The sequence below is a fragment of the Bos grunniens genome, chromosome 2 (assembly GCF_055505025.1).
Source record: "Bos grunniens cultivar Pamir isolate PY7600 chromosome 2, Bosgru_T2T1.0, whole genome shotgun sequence".
Taxonomy (NCBI): Eukaryota; Metazoa; Chordata; class Mammalia; order Artiodactyla; family Bovidae; genus Bos; species Bos grunniens.
In genome coordinates this window covers 111,726,182-111,740,094 of record NC_141166.1, presented here as the reverse complement: position 1 = coordinate 111,740,094, position 13,913 = coordinate 111,726,182, and the positions used below count along the sequence as shown (strand labels likewise).

At 41.4% G+C, this 13,913-nt stretch overlaps 1 protein-coding gene across 2 annotated transcripts in view; it reads left to right on the top strand.

Annotated features, from left to right (window-relative positions):
• METTL8 (methyltransferase 8, tRNA N3-cytidine) overlaps window positions 1–13,913 on the top strand; it is a 171,161-nt gene that overhangs the window by 134,151 nt on the left and 23,097 nt on the right. The window lies entirely within an intron of this gene.

The window sequence follows — 13,913 nt, the reverse complement described above, 5'->3', positions numbered from 1 at the left end:
GGAAGTTCACATTCTGTGGAAACCTGGCCTGCAGAATTTGAGCATTACTTTGCTAGCGTGTGAGATGAGTGCAACTGTGTGGTAGTTTGAGCATTCTTTGGCATTGTCTTTCTTTGAGATTGGAATGAAAACTGACCTTTTCCAATCCTGTGGCCACTGCTGAGTTTTCCAAATTTCCTGGCACACTGAGTGCAGCACTTTCACAGCATCATCTTTTAAGGTTTGAAATAGCTCAAATGGAATTCCATCACTTCCACTAGCTTTGTTTGTAGTGATGCTTCCTAAGGTCCACTTGACTTCACATCCCAGGATGTCTGGCTCTAGATGAGTGATCACATCATCGTGGTTATCTGGGTCATGAAGATCTTTTTTGTACAGTTCTTCTGTGTATTCTTGCCATCTCTTCTTAATATCTTCTGCTTCTGTTAGGTTCATACTATTTCTTTCCTTTATTGTGCCCATCTTTGCATGAAGTGTTTCCTTGGCATCTCTAAGTTTCTTGAAAAGATCTCTAGTCTTTCCTATTCTATTTTTTCCTCTATTTCTTTGCATTGATCACTGAGGAAGGCTTTCTTATCTATCCTTGTTATTCTTTGGAACTCTGCATTCAAATGGCTATATCTTTCCTTTTCTCCTTTGCCTTTTGCATCTTTTCTTTTTTCAGCTATTTGTAAGGCCTCCTCAGACAACCATTTTGCCTTTTTGCATTTCCTTTTCTTGGGGATGGTCTTGATCCCTGCCTTCTGTACAATGTCACGAACCTCTGTCCATAGTTCTACAGACACTCTGTCTATTAGATCTAATCCCTTGAATCTATTTGTCACTTCCACTGTATAATCATTAAGGATTTGATTTACATCATACTTGAATAGTCTAGTGGTTTTCCCTACTTACTTCAATTTATCTGAATTTGGCAATAATGAGTTCATGATCTGAGCCACAGTCAGCTCCTGGTCTTGTTTTTGCTGACTGTATAGAGATTCTCCATCTTTGGCTGCAAAGAATATAATCAGTCTGATTTCAGCATTGACCATCTGGTGATCCATGTGTAGTCTTCTCTTGTGTTGTTGGAAGCAGGTGTTTGCTATGACCAATGCATTCTCTTGGCAAAACTCTATTAGCCTTTGACCTGCTTTGTTTTGTACTCCAGTACCAAATTTGCCTGTTATTCCAGGTATCTCTTGACTTCCTACTTTTGCATTCCAGTCCCCTATAATGAAAAGGACATCTTTTTGGGGTGTTCATTCTAGAAGGTCTTGTAGGTCTTCATAGAACCGTTCAACTTCAGCTTCTTCAGCATTAGTGGTCGGGGCATAGACTTGATTACTGTGATATTGAATGGTTTGCCTTGGAAATGAACAGAGATCATTCTGTCATTTTTGAGATTGCATCCAAGTACTGCATTTTGGACTCTTGTTGACTATGAGGGCTACGCCATTTCTTCTAAGGGATTCTCACCCCTGTAGTAGATATAATGGTCATCTGAGTTAGATTCTCCCATTCAAGTCCATTTTAGTTCACAGATTCCTAAAATATTGATGTTCACTCTTGCCATCTCCTGTTTGACCACTTCCAATTTGCCTTGATTCGTGGACCTAACATTCCAGGTTCCTATGCAATATTATTCTTTACAGCATCAGAATTTACTTCCATCACCTGTCACATCCACAACTTGGTGTTGTTTTTGCTTTGGCTCCATTTCTTCATTCTTTCTGGAGTCATTTCTCCACTGATCTCCAGTAGCATATTGGGCACCTACCAACCTAGGGAGTTCATCCTTCAGTGTCCCATCTTTTTGCCTTTTCATACTGTTCATGGGGTTCTCAAGGCAGGAATACTGAAGTGGTTTGCCATTCCCTTCTCCAGTGGACCACGTTTGGTCAGAACTCTCCACCATGACCTGTCTGTCTTGGATGGCCCTACATGGCATAGCTCATAGTTTCATTGAGTTAGACAAGGCTGTGGTCCATATGATCAGATGGGTTAGTTTTCCGTGATTGTGGTTCTCATTCTGTCTGCCCTCTGATGGAAGAGGATAAGAGGCTTATGGAAGCTTCCTGATGGGAGAGACTGACTGAGGAGGAAACTGGGTCTTGTTCTAATGGGCGGGGCCATGCCCAGTAAATCTTTAATGCAATTTTCTGTTGATGCTTGGGGCTGTGTTCCCTCCCTGTTGTTTGACCTGAGGCCAAACTATGGTGGAGGTAATGAAGGTATTGGTGACCTCCTTCAAAAGGTCCCATGGACACACTGCTGCACGCAGTGCCCCCAACCCTGGAGCAGGCCACTGCTGACCCACTGGCTTCTGCTGGAGACTCCTGGACACTCATGGGCAAGTCTGGGTCAGTCTCTTTGGGGTCACTGTTCCTTTCTCCTGGGTCCTGGTGCACACAAGCTTTTGTTTGTACCCTCCAAGAGTCTGTTTCCCCAGTCCTTTGTAAGTTCTGGTGGCTCTATGGTGGGGTTAATACAGTAGACCTGGGTATGGCATAAGCCCTCTTGGAGGAGGTCGCCATTAACCCCACCATAGAGCCACCAGAACTTACACAGGACTGGAGAAACAGACTTTTGGAGAGCTTTAGTGTAGCAGAGTTTTATTAAAGTGAAAAAGGGACAGAGAAAGCTTCTGACATAGACATCAGAGGGGGACGGAGAGTGCCCCCCTCACTAGTCTAAACAAGGGCATTATATACTTTTTAAATTGGTTATGTGAACTGTGAACTTCCAGATGTTCAAGCTGATTTTAGGAAAAGCAGGGGAACAAGAGATAAAATTGCCAACATCCACTGGATCATCGAAAAATCAAGAGAATTCCAGAAAAACATCTATTTCTGCTTTATTGACTATGCCAAAGCCTTTGACTGTGTGGATCACAATAAACTGTGGAAAATTCTGAAAGAGATGGGAATACCAGACCACCTGACCTGCCTCCTGAGAAACCTGTATGCAGGTCAGGAAGCAACAGTTAGAACTGGACATGGAACAACAGACTGGTTCCAAATAGGAAAAGGAGTATGTCAAGGCTGTATATTGTCACCATGTTTATTTAACTTCTATGCAGAGTACATCATGAGAAACACTGGGCTGGATGAAGCACAAGCTGGAATCAAGATTGCCGGGAGAAATATCAATAACCTCAGATATGCAGATGATACCACCTGTGTGGCAGAAAGCAAAGAGGAGCTAAAGAGCCTCTTGATGAAAGTGAAAGAGGAGATGAAAAAGCTGGCTTAAAGCTCAACATTCAGAAAACTAAGATCATGGCATCTTGTCCCATCACTTCATGGGAAATAGATGGAGAAACAGTGGAAACAGTGTCAGACTTTATTTTGGGGGAATCCAAAATCACTGCAGATGGTGATTGCAGCCATGGAATTAAAAGAGGCTTACTCCTTGGAAGGAAAGTTATGACCAGCCTAGATAGCATATTAAAAAGCAGAGACATTACTTTGCCAACAAAGGTCTGTCTAGCCAAAGCTATGGTTTTTCCAGATGTGAGAGTTGGACCATAAAGAAAGCTGAGCACTGGAAAATTGATGCTTTTGAACTGTGGTGTTGGAGAAGACTCTTGAGAGGCCCTTGGACACCAAGAAGATCAAACCAGTCAATCCTAAAGGAAATCAGTCCTGAATATTCATTGGAAGGACTGATGCTGAAGCTGAAACTCCAATACTTTGGCCACCTTATGTGAAGAACTGACTCATTGAAAAAGACCCTGATGGTGGGTAAGATTGAAGGCAGGAGGAGAAGGGGATGACAGAGATGAGATGGTTGGATGGCATCACTGACTCAGTGGACATAAGTTTGAGCAACCAGGGTTGGTGATGGACAGGGAAGCCTGACATCTGCAGTCCATGGGGTTAGCAGAGTTGGACATGACTGAGCAACTGAACTTAACTGAACTGATAGGATTAGCAAATACACATTACTATATGTAAAATAAACAACAAACACCTGCTGTATAAACAGGGAACTATATTCAGTATCTTGTAATAACCTAATATGGAAAAGAAACTGAAATATATATATGGGTCACTTTACTGTACACCTGAAACTAACACAACATTGTAAATCAACTATACATTAATTTAAAAAAATTGAGGTGGTTTGTTGCATAGCTATAATAACTGGGGCACTGGGAGAGGGGAGAAATTAAGAGATACCAAGGAAAATTGAGGGCATTCCAGTGAAACAATCAAGTAGTGATATCAAGTAGTTAGTTGGATGTATGAATGTAAGCAGACAATTGGGCTGGAGAGATGCCCTTGAGCAACAGCGTGTGGATCCTATTTAATTTCATGGGACCGGGTGAGTTCACCTAGGGTAGAGAAGAGCAGCTAGTTCAAGTCTTTACTCTGAGCAAGTCCAATATTCAGAGGCAGGGAAGAGAAGGAAGAGCCAGAAAGGTGAGACAGACAGGCAAAGAAGCTGAGAGAATGGTTTGTCACAAAAGCTGAGAGAGAAAATTATTCCCAGAACAAAGGCAGTGGTCAACTTTGTAGAAAGCTATCCAGAGTCAAAAAAGATAAGAGAAAAATTGTTGTTAGATTCAGCAGCAGAGAGATCACTTGTGACATTTAAAAAGAGCAGTTTCAGCGGGAGTGGATGGGGCAGAAATATAATGGGGATTTTCATCTCTGAGAGAATGAAAAACAGTATATTATTTCAGAGAAAGTTGGATCAGCCATGCCGTATGCAGCAAGCTTATGTACTATCAAAACAGCCCAATTTACCTGCTTCGAAGAACAGACAGGCAGGCAGAGGGTTACGTCTCTCGGTCGTGTCTGACTCTTTACAATTCTATGGACGGTAGCCCGCCAGGCTCCTCTGTCCTTGGGATTCTCCAGACAAGAATACTAGTGTAGCTAGCCATTCCCTTCTCCAGGGGATCCTCCTGACCCAGGGATAGAACCCAGTTCTCCCATGTTACAGGGAGATTCTTTACCGTCTGAGCTACCAGGTCTTTAAGAAACAGGATAATGTATTTAGTAAATAGCATAAATATTTGGCATCAAAACTGAGTTGAAAGAGCTCTGGGCAAATTAAACTCACTGAATTTCAGTTCTTCATCTATAAAATAAGGATGAGAATACTTCTTCATAGGGTTATTATAAGCACAAAATGAGACAACATTTTAGTACAGTGCTAGGCCTAGAGAAGTCTATTCAAAGCTCATTCATTGAAAACACATGTATTGAATTCCTACTGTGTGCCAGGCCCTTTGCAGATGCCTATGATCCAAGGATGGGAAGGCTCAGTCTGTGATCTCCAGAAAGTTACAGGCTAGTGAGGAAATAAGGACTTCTCAGGTGGGCTAGTATAAAGAACCCACCTACCAATGAAGGAGACATGGATTCAATTCCTGGGTCGGGAAGATCCCCTGGAGGAGGAAATGGCAACCCACTCCAGTATTCTTGCCTGGAGAATTCCATGGACAGAGGAACCTGGCAGCCTAGGGTCCATAGGGTCACAGAGTAGGACTTGACTGAAGCAACTTAGCACACACTCACAGTGAGGAGATAAGCAAACAATTGCATTAGTGTAAGATTATTGTGTCAGTAAGTAACAACGGAGTGCTTAAGAAAACCTGAAGTGTGTCTAAGGGAGTGAAAGAAAGCTTTGTAGGAGGGCTAGCATTTCATCTGTGACTTGAAGGCACAGGGCAGGTTTGCTGGACAAACTAGGGAGAGTATTCCAAGCAGAGAACATCATGTGGAAAGGCTCAGGAATGGGGCTGAACTAGGATGTTCTGGAATTGTAAGTGGCTGAGTGTTCGTGAGGACTTCCCTGGTAGCTTAACTAGTAAAGAATCCACCTGCAGTGCAGGAGACCCCAGTTCAGTTGAGTGTTCCTGGAGTATAAACGATATGAAACAGGCGGAGGTAGTTGAAGGAAGGTTCTACTATGAGCTCAGGCCAGTGAGAAGGAATAGGAGGATGAAGAGACTCATTTGTCATGTGCAGAAGTTGAGACTTTGTCTTGAAGGGTTAAGGAGCCATAGAAGTGCTGGGCATAGGCAGTGACAAAAGCATTCTTAAGCATAGAAGATGTACTGAGAGTTTCCTTAGCTTTGTAAAATGCTCGGGCCTTTACTCTTAAAAATGGTACCTCTGACCCGTGCTCAACAGGGCAAGTGCTACCATTTGTTCTTCTAACTGTGATACTGGACTATTCTCATTCTCTTGTAGGGAGGAACTCATGGGTCAATTGAACAGAATAGGGAACCCAGAAGAGACTATGCTTGGGGGAAGTCTGAATTAGCTTCTGTTCTTTCTCTGGAGGATGAAGTCAATGTCATGTGAAGATCAAAGACCATGTAACGAAAAACAAAAAAACTAGGGAAAAGTATTAAAGAAATATAATAAATTTACTAGTAATATGGTGATGATATTTGTGATTTTGTAGTATTTGTGGTATTTATAGCTTTATCTGTTTGTGATTTGATGCTTTCTTTCTCATTCTAAATTCATTTATATACCTTCTTTTATATCAAACATTTGACCTTCTTTTCCTTAATGCTATGCTAAGTCACTTCAGTCATGTCGGACTCTGTGTGACCCCATAGACGGCAACCCACCAGGCTCTAGGCAAGAACACTGGAGTGGGTTGCCATTTCCTTCTCCAATGCAGGCAAGTGAAAAGTGAAAGTGAAGTCGCTCAGTCGTGTCCGACTCTTCGTGACCCCATGGACTGCAGCCCACCAGGCTCCTCCGTCCATGGGATTTTCCAGGCAAGAGTACTGGAGTGGGTGCCATTGCCTTCTCCGTCTTTTCCTTAAAGAAGGTTTTAAAAACCCGAATAGAACTTTAGAACGCCACAAAACCTGGATAAACCATCGAGTACTCCATTACCCTTATTGGTTCCTCAAAACCTGCTTGCAACTTTGAAAGTAGTTATTTTATTCAGCTTGCCTTGATTTCCCAGTTTAAGCATGTCATCTGTTTCTAGGACCAAGACTGATACAATAGTGTTCATGTTAGTCATAATCTTTACCCATCATTTATACATTATAATCTTTTGTATATATATGAAGAAATTTACAATCTAAAAAAGAATACATGAGATATCTATATTTATATACTTATCAATCCATCTGTTCTCTCTGTATGTGTCTGAATATATATAATATACACATAAATGTCAATACCATGTATAGATTAAGTAATTGTTAACAACACTTTCTGGAGGAGAACAAGGGGCAGAGATTAGATGAGGAATTACTATTCCCCTTTTTTATTGTTGAATGTTTTTTATGTTTTATATATGTATTTTTCAAATTACATTTTGGTTTCATTTTTTTCAAACTAATTCACTAGGTACTTTTTGGCGGGGGGGCAGAGGATAGAGTTGGGTTTCATTCAAGTTTAGTCAGTATGATTTATTTTAATGTCCACACAAAACTTTCCTATACTGAGAAGATTTCTGGGACTAGTGACCAGTCCCTAAAGAACAGAGAAGCCTAACATTGCCCATCAAGTAATGGGGATAAAAGTAACACTTTTCATTTTATTCAGATCCTAGCTCTGTTAGAAAATATTCTCTGAGGTCCTATGAGGAGAAACTACATTATCAGAGGATAATTTTTACTTTTATGCTCTTTTGAAGCTCTCCCTAGAGTTCTATAGTAATTTTCAGGCATAACATGAAATGCTCACAACTATTTTTCACACACCTCCCAAGCTATATAGCTGATCTTCAGTTTCATACTCTCATGAAGCAGGAACGAATATCCTGGGAACCTGGATATACAAAATACATTCCAGCCCCATCCAGCTGATTGAGGCCAAAGCCCCATTCCTTGGCAGGGAAACTTACCAGGAGTAGGGAAGTGTTGATCTTAAAACTAAAGTAACCAGTTATTTTACCACAAAATGGTTTATTCAGGAATAGCAGAAAATTGCAGATCAGGTAAGCATGCTGCAGCAAAAACTATGGACAAGTCTTGTGAAACAAAGGAGTGGAACATTTTTCTAATAGAGAAAAAGAGGAAGCTAGACTGTTATAAATGAAGAGTCCATTGCAAGGAACTGGAAGCTCAAAGTGTAGTAGCTTTTCATTGGTTGAGTTATGTCCGTCTCTCATTGGCTAGGTTGTTGCCAGGCCAGGAGAAAATCTTTCCTACTGCTAGGGTAGTAAAGTACTAACGTTCTTCCTGTTGGAGATGCAGGGTTCAGTTCAGTTCAGTCGCTCAGTCGTGTCCGACTCTTTGCAAGCCCATGAATTGCAGCACGCCAGGCCTCCCTGTCCGTCACCAACTCCTGGAGTTCACCCAAACTCGTGTCCATCGAGTCGGTGATGCCATCCAACCATCTCATCCTCTGTCGTCCCCTTCTCCTCCTGCCCCCAATCCCTCCCAGCATCAGAGTCTTTTCCAATGAGTCAACTCTTCTCATGAGGTGGCCAAAGTACTGGAGTTTAAGCTTCAGTATCAGTCCTTCCAATGAACACCCAGAACTGATCTCCTTTAGGATGGACTGGTTGGATCTCCTTGCAGTCCAAGGGACTCTCAAGAGTCTTCTCCAACCACAGTTCAAAAGCATCAATTCTTCAGCACTCAGCTTCTTTCACAGTCCAACTCTCACATCCATACATGACCACTGGAAAAACCATAGCCTTGACTAGATGGACCTTTGTTGGCAAAGTGACGTCTCTGCTTTTGAATATGCTATCTAGGTTGGTCATAACTTTCCTTCCAAGGAGTAAGCAGGGTAGTCTGTTCCTATTAATATTTGGGGTCTGCAGCTATCAGTGCATGGTAGGGCATGAGAGTTCTCCCTTCTGGCCTTCTTGACTCCAATTTAAATGAGGTTCCCTTTTTTATGTTCACATGAGTAACTCCGCTGTGAGGATTCCCCTCACACACTTCCAGTATGCAGAAAACTAAAAAGATGGCTGACCCTCCTCCCCTGTAACAACCACAAGTCTGTTCTCTGTGTGAGTCAGTTTCTGTTTTGTAGGTAAATTCATTTGTGTTATATTTCAGACTCTACATATAAGCGCTATCATATGGTATTTGTCTTTCTCTTTCTGACTTACTTCACTTAGTATAAGAATCTCTAGGTTCAACCAAGTTGCTGCAAATTCATTAAAATGAATTTCATTCATTTTAATGGCTGAATAATATTCCATTGTATATATATACCACATCTTCTTTATCACTCATTTGTTGGTGGACATTTAGATTGTTTCCAGGATGTCTTGGCTACTGTAGCCAACACGTATGCTATTGTTTTCTTGTGTTTTACTTATGCATATGTTATAATCCCCACAATACGTTGTTACTATTTTTTTAAACCATCAATTATCTTTTAAAAGATATTCAACTTATAAGAAAAATAAATTTTACATATTGGTCATGCAGTTACCATCTTTGTTGCTCTCTGTTCTTGTGTATATCCATAAATTTATATTCTCCTTTATTGTGCTTTACAGATATTTCTTGTTTCCTTACAAACTTAAGGTTTGTGACTACACTGCACCTCTCAAGCCTGCTGCTCTTGCTGCTGCTAAGTCGCTTCAGTCATGTCCAACTCTGTGCGACCCCATAGACGGCAGCCCACCAGGCTCCCCCGTCCCTGGGATTCTCCAGGCAAGAACACTGGAGTGGGTTGCCATTTCCTTCTCCAATGTATGAAAGTGAAAATTAAGTCGCTCAGTCACGTCCAACTCCTAGCGACCCCATGGACTGCAGCCCACCAGGCCCCTCCGTCCATGGGATGCCATTGCCTTCTCCGACCTCTCAAGCCTATTGGCATCATTTTTCCAAATGCATTTTCTCATGTCATGTCTCTATGTCACATTTCAGTAAATCTCACAATATTTCACACATTTTTCTATTATTATATTTATTACAGTGATCTGTGATCAGTGATCTTTGATATTACTACTGTAACTCACTGAAGGCTCAGATGTCAGTTATTAATTTTTAGCAAAAAGTATTTTTTAAATAAGGTGTCCACAATGGTTCTTTTAGACATACTATCACACACTTAATAGACTACATTATAGTGTAAACATAACTTTAATGTGCACCAGGAATTCAAAAAATGTGTGTGACTCACTTTATTGTGATATTCACTTTAGTGCAGTGTTCTGGAACTGGGCCCACGATATGTCTAAGATGTTAAGCATTTTCGTCTGGTGATATTTACCTTCTGCCTGAAAGATTTCCTTTAACATTTCTTATACTGCAGGTCCATTAGTGACGAGTTCTTTCAGTTTTTGTATGTCTGAAATAGCCTTCGTTCTAACTTCTTATTTGAAAGATATTTCGCTGGATATAAATTTCTATGTGATACTTGGTTTTCTTTCAAGTATTTAAAAATGTTGCTCCACTGTCTTATCTTTGCATTGTTTTCTATGAGGAATTTTCTGTTGTCCTTATCTTAGATTTTCTGTATATATTGCATCTTTTTTCTGTTGCTGCTTTTAGAATTTTTATTCATCATTGATTTTGAGGAATTTTGTTCTGATGTGCTTTAGTGTAGTTCTCTTCATTTTTCTTGTGCTTGGAATTCATTGAACTTCTTGGATCTGTGAGTTTATAGTTTTCATCAAAAATGGAATATTTTCAGCTATCATTTCTTCAAATAGTTATTCTGTCCCTCCTCCAGCTTGAATACACAATTACATGTATTTTAGGATGCTTGAAGTTGTCCTAAGTCTCACTGATGGTCTTTCCCTTCTTTAAGTCCTTTTTTCTCTCCCTGTTTAATTTTCGGATCATTTCTGTTGCTATGTATTCAAATTCATTAACCTTTTCTTCTGCCATTGGTCTCATCAATGTACTTTTCCTCTCAGATACTACAGTATTTATCTTTAGAAGTTTGATTTCCCCCCCATATTTCTGCTAATTGTTTTGAACATTTAGGATACAATAATAATAACTGTTTTAATGTCCTTGCCACTAATTCTTATATCTGTGTCCATTTCCTATCAGTTTCAAGTGGTTAGTTTTTCTCCTCATTTCCTGTGTCCTTGCATGCTGGTAAGCTTTTGCTGTATGCAAATATTGTGAATTTTACTCTACTGGGTGATGGATATTTTTGTTTTCTTATAAATATTCTTGGATTTTGTTCTGGGGTGCAATAAAATTATTTGCAATATTTGAAAACAGATTGAATATTTTGCACCTTGCTTTTAAGATTTGTTATGTGAGACCAATTCCCCACTAAGATCTTATTAATACTTAGTACTTTCCTAAATGCCCTGTGAAATTTGAGGTTTACCAATCTAGCTGGTGGGAACAGTCAGTATTCAAGATCTTGTGTTACCAGTGAACACAAACACATACTTTCTGGGTTCCTCCTCCACGTGCTATTATCTAGAACTTCTCTCAAGGTCAATCATAGGGCTCATCTCGTATCTTTCTTTTATTAGTAGTCTTTATTTGGCTGTGCCAGGTCTTAGTTGTGATATGAGTGACCTAGAGTTGGGACATGTGGGATCTAGTTCCCTGACCAGGGTCAAACCCAGGCCCCCTGTATTGGGAGCACTGAGTCTTAGCCACTGGACCACCAGGCAAGTCCCACATCTTTTATCTTTCAGTGCTTGATGTCCAGTGCTTTTAGAAACCCATCTTAAAATATGTTTGGGGTTGATTTTTTGTAGGTTTGGGGTGGGGGTGGAGGTGGTGGAAAGGGGGAAATCTGGTTGTTCTCAAATAGAAGGCAAATGTGGTCTCTGTTACCCTATCTTGGCTAAAAGTAGAGGTTCTCCTGACATGGTACTTTAAAGAGAATAAGGGGAACGTGAGACTGAGTTTTTTCGTTCTAGTTCTCCCAAACTTCTCATGGTGCTGTAATCAGAAAGAATTAAATTTTGACCCAGATAGAGGAGACACATCCTAATTCCAAAGTAGGGAGCAGTGATAGCAACTCATCTCTGGTACAGAGAATGTAACAAGGTAAGGAGGAAAAGACACAAGCACATCATGTCACTGCAGCGTAGCTTCTCATCTCTGAGACCCACTTTTCCCCAAAATGGGAATTTTGTTAAAAACAAACGCTGGATCCAAGAAACTGGGTCAAATAAGTTGTCAAATATTGGGATGCAACATGGGGATATTTCCCAAGGAGAAGAGGGGTTTATTCAAGAGGTAACAATCCTCAGAGGAAACGGTAGAGGACAAGCAATGTTGGAAGAGGCATTTTAACATTGTGATTTGCTATTAGATAGTCTTTTATGAGGGCTTCTCTGGTGGCTCAGTGGTAAAGAATCCTCCTGCAATGCAGAAAACACAAGAGACGTGGGTTTGATCTCTGGGTCAGGAAGATCCCCTGGAGAAGGGCATGGCAACCCACTCCAGTATTCTTGCCTGGAGAACCCCATGGACAGAGGAGCCTGGCAGGCTACAGTCCATGCAGTTGCAAAGAGTCAGACATGACTGAAGCGACTGAGCACACACACACAGTCCCTTTTGAAGGCAAGAAGAGAAGGGGGCAGCAGAGGATGAGATGATTAGATACCATCACCAAATCAATAGACATGAATATGAGCAAACTCCGGGAGATAGTAAAGAACAGAGGAGTCTGGCGTGCTGCAGTCCGTGGGATCACAAAGAGTCAGACATCACTTAACAACTGAACAACAACAGTCCTTTTAGGGAATTTGCCATTTTATGGGTTTCCCATCCCTATTCCTGCAGTAGTCATTGTCTCAGCATCTCTTGCAGCTGTAGGTAACACAGATATGTGTTCTTGGATCGACCAATCAGATTCACCCACAGCAAACTTTGAATCAGAAGCTTATATGCAGACTTCCCTGGGTGCCAGTGTTTAAGAATCCACCTGCCAATGCAGGGGACACAGGTTCCATCCTTGGTCCAGGAAGACCCACATGATGTGGGGCAGCTAAGCCCTTGCACCACTACCGAGCTGGTGCACCCTGGAGCCTGTGCTCCCCAACAAGAGAAGCCACGGCAATAAGATGCCCGTGCACCGCAACTGGAAAGTAGCCCCTGTTCTCTGCAAAGAGAGAAAGTCTGTATGCAGCAAGAAAGACCCCGCCCACCCAAAAATAAATGAATTTAAAAAAGAGCCTTATATAGAAGTAGCAGTCAGTGGCTGAATGCATTCTGGTGAGATACAAAGAGCAACACTCCAGTTTACAGAGGCAGCGGTGGCCAAGGCTCCTAGCAGTCCTGCCCAGTGCTGGGTGCTGGGAGTATTGGCAGCACCTTGGTGGTAGAGGTGGAATCTCCCTGATTTGCAGGGTGTTTATGAATTTCCTGGCTGTGTTGCCTCCAACACACCATATAGCCTGGTTCTCTGGCATTCTTGGGAGAGTCTGCATGTGTCCTAATACCCTTTAGTACAGAGATTAGCAAACATTTTCTGTAAAAGAATTATTAGTTACTATAGATGGAATTGTGTTCTTCCGAAACCCGTATGTTGACGTCCTAACCCACAATGTGATGCTATTTGAAGATAGGGCTTTGGGAAGTAATTAGGCTCAGAAGAGGTTATGAGAATAGGGCCCTCATGATGGGCATAGTGTCCTATAGAAAGAGACACCAGAGAGCTTGCTGTCTCTTTCCTCCATGCGAGGACACAGCAGGAAGGCAGCCGTCTGCAGCCCAAGGGAAGAGCTCTTGCCAAAAGTCAACCACCACTAGCACCTTGGTCTAGAACTTCTAGTCTCCAGGACTCCGAGAAACTGAATTTCTGTTGTATAAGATACTCAGTCTATGGTGTTTTATTGCCTGAACTAAAAGATATTAGTAAATATTTTAGGCTTTGTGGGCCACATAGTCTTTGTCACAACTGCCGAATTCTTCTACTGTAGAAATGAAAGCAGCTATAAGACCGTATGTAAACAAAGGAGCACGGTTGGCTTCCAATGGCATTTGATTTATGGACACTGAAAAATTTTGAATTTCATATGTTTGTGTGTCAGGAAATACTCTTTAAAAA